The sequence below is a fragment of the Homarus americanus genome, unplaced genomic scaffold (assembly GCF_018991925.1).
Source record: "Homarus americanus isolate GMGI-L3 unplaced genomic scaffold, GMGI_Hamer_2.0 scaffold850, whole genome shotgun sequence".
NCBI classification, from domain to species: Eukaryota; Metazoa; Arthropoda; class Malacostraca; order Decapoda; family Nephropidae; genus Homarus; species Homarus americanus.
This window is the reverse complement of record NW_024730202.1, coordinates 550,723-554,400: the sequence shown is the minus strand read 5'-3', so window position 1 is coordinate 554,400 and position 3,678 is coordinate 550,723.

Here is a 3,678-nt window from a genome sequence, read left to right as displayed (position 1 = left end):
CGACCGACCCGCGTAAACAGAGGTATTTTTCCCCCTATTTAACCGGCCAGAAATGATACTGTCCACCTGCCAGGCCTCAGTACTGTCAGTGTACCTCAGGGTGAGTGCTGACCCCCTCCTCTTCTTCCCTCCTCTTCTCCTTCTAACCTAGCCTGACCTCAACTTAAACTAAACAAATTTAACCTATCCGAGCTGAGCTGAGCTGAGCTGAGCTGAGCTGAGCTGAGCTGAGCTGAGCTGAGCAGAGCTAACCTAACCTATCCTATCCGAACCCAGGCTAACCTAAACTAACCTAACCTTCCCTCACCCCAAAATTCCAATTCAGCTCAATAATTTATCTCCATTTCTCAAGACATTTATCTCTTTTTCTCTCCCTTCTTGTCACCATATTCCTATCACGGTTCCTACTCTCTCACTCTTTATTCCTTCCTTTGTTGTGGTTCCTATTCTTCGCCAACATTATCTGGTGAAGAAAATTGAAATTCATTGCCCTCTTTCCTTCTTTTTCAGACAACATTCATCACTGCCTCTCTCTCTCTCTCTCTCTCTTATAGGTCCACCTCCCTCTCTCCCTCACTCCTTCTCTGCCCCACCCACCTCCCTCTCTACGTACCTACCTGACCCATCTCTCTCCCTGCACCTTTTCTCTCCCCGCCTCACACCTTCCCTATTCCGGCTGGTGTTGCTTGGGGAGACTGGCCAGCTATGAGCACTTCTTGATAACATCTTTACCACTGTCTACTGTCATGATGGACCTGTATGGCTATGTTTTTACGTGTGTGCGTGTGTGTGTGTGTGTGTGTGTGTGTGTGTGTGTGTGTGTGTGTGTGTGTGTGTGTGTGTGTGTGTGTGTGTGTGTGTGTGTGTGTGTGTGTGTGTGTGTGTGTGTGTGTGTGTGTGTGTGTGTGTGTGTACACACACACACACTAACGGTTTATTGAAAAAGTTCTGCAGCCTGAAGGCTGAAAATATACATTGGACATAAATGACTTATTACATACATTGGTGGTTTAACAAAAGCCTTCGTTAGAGAAAGGTAAAGGAACATACAGTGAACATACAGATTAATGTAGGTGTTGAACAGCAAAAACGTAGTGTAGTAACTCCCTCCCAGATGGTGTTAGGAGGGACCTCACATGGTGTAGTAGTTCCCTCACAGATGGTGTTATGAGGGGCCTCACGTGGTGTAGTAATTCCTCACAGATGGTGTTATGAGGGGCTCACGTGGTGTAGTAATTCCCTCACAGATGGTGTTATGAGGGGCCTCACGTGGTGTAGTAATTCCTGGCCAGATGGTGTTATGAGGGGCCCACGTGGTGTAGTACCTCACAGATGGTGTTATGAGGGCTCCCCACGTGGTAGTAATTCCCTCACAGATGGTGTGTGTGTGTGTGTGTGTGTGTGTGTGTGTGTGTGTGTGTGTGTGTGTGTGTGTGTGTGTGTGTGTGTGTGTGTGTGTGTGTGTGTGTGTGTGTGTGTGTGTGTGTGTGTGTCCTCTCTCATCATTCATCACTATCTCCAACACCATTAGTAAGAGACTGTACTTTGCTTTTGTTTATCTCTCACTCTCTCTCATCTCACTACTCAGTTCCCTCACTCAGCTCTTCAGGTTGTGATCACTGACTCTTCAACACCTGGCTGAGGTTATTACAAAGCAGGTGCAGGTAATCATCTTTTTTTACCTGATTATAATTCATTTTGGGTCACAGGTGTGTTTTGTGTACTGCTGTTACCTGTACTAACATCTGTACCTTTGTTAATATTACCCTTGGCACTATATTGTTATAGGTGAACTTTGGAATAAAATGAAATAAAAGAATATTATAGACAGGACCTGGTGCCTTTGTACACAACAGAGAGAGAAGCAGAGAGATAAAAATCCATTTTTCCTGGAAACTGACGGGTTTTTGTGGGAGAACTTTCATGACCCAGGAGAAGAATTGTTTATCTCTCTCTCTCTCTCTCTCTCTCTCTCTCTCTCTCTCTCTCTCTCTCTCTCTCTCTCTCTGATACTCCCAGTCTCTCACTGCCTGATTCTCTTTCTCCCTTTCTTTGCCTGATTCCTCTCTCTCTCTCTCTCTCTCTCTCTTTCTTTAAGAAGCATTACTTTGTTCCCGAAATAATTAATAATAAAGTAACAAAGACACAAAAATGCTGCTGACTTTAAAAATATTAAAAACTAACTTTATGAAAATTTAATCAAAAACAAGATCACCTTCAAGTACTAAAATTAATTGAATAACGTAATAAAAAATTCTCAGGTAGGAGTTGAAGTTAATTACACCTGAGTACTGTCTAATATACCTGGCCTTAACAATACTGTTTGGTTAGGTTAGGTTAATTAATCCAGGTAGAAAAGTATTTAATAATTCGATTAAATATAAAGAAAAGGTGGATTAAATAATTGATGAACATTTAAACAAAATAATGAAAATAAGAAAAATAAGTAGATAAAAATAAGTAATTATAAGATTATATATAAAAATAAACGTCATAATTTATTACTAAAGAAACAAACAATAAAACTAAGAAACAATTAAACAACCCAAAACAAATAAACAATAGAATAATTAATTGATTATAAACAGACGAATCAAAAGAAGAAAATTAAAACAAGCAAACAATAATCAAGGAAAGTGAACCATCGTTAGCCTCAAATCACCGCCATCTCATAAAGGCAAATGTAATAAGTGTTTAACTCAGGTAATGACCTCAATTTGCTACTCTAATGATTTGATATTGGCAACTAACAACTCCTTGGGTGGTAATGAGGGGAGAGAAGTGTGTGTGTGTGTGTGTGTGTGTGTGTGTGTGTGTGTGTGTGTGTGTGTGTGTGTGTGTGTGTGTGTGTGTGTGTGTGTGTGTGTGTGTGTGTGTGTGTGTGTGTATAACTATTGTTGTGAATTTATGAGAGAGAGAGAGAGAGAGAGAGAGCTACCCCAACCATTACAGTAATTATCTTTAGTTCAACTCACATCACAATCTCCGGTGTTCCTAAACGATAAATATATTTTTTATACATTTTGGCAGTGCAGTACAGATTCACCTTTGACACACACCAGCTGTTTGATTGACAGAGCCATCACTACACTCAGTGCTGATGGCTCCCATGTGGCTCTGTCGTGTAATTTTGAGAGAGAGAGAGAGAGAGAGAGAGAGAGAGAGAGAGAGAGAGAGTTTATATACTGTATATTCATTAACGGAAGCTAGGCAATATAATGCTATATATCGATGGTGTTAAAATAAACAAATATTTCGGAGTTTGATTTCAAGTGATGATGAAACGATAGACCGGAAGGTTAATTAATATACAGGTAAATTATATATTAGGGATCATGTAGGTGAGAATGTTTTTGTTTTTGTTGTTTGTTTGTTTATTTGTTGATATAAACATTACATCTCGTTCTTGGTGTTGTGAGAAGCTTGAATTTTTTGTTTACATGTTACCTGTAGGAAATGTGTTACGTATCTCAGGTAACGAGTCATTGTTTGCTTGTCCTGTGGTGCACCTGTTCTGTTAATTAGCCAGGTTGAAGGCCATATTGTTGATAATTACATCACCACAAAGTATACAATCTATATACATTGTAATTCCTGACTAATATATATGAAAAATACAAATTCTAATATATCAATTTATATCTTTACAAAATCCCAAATCAATCAACCAAAATTTCT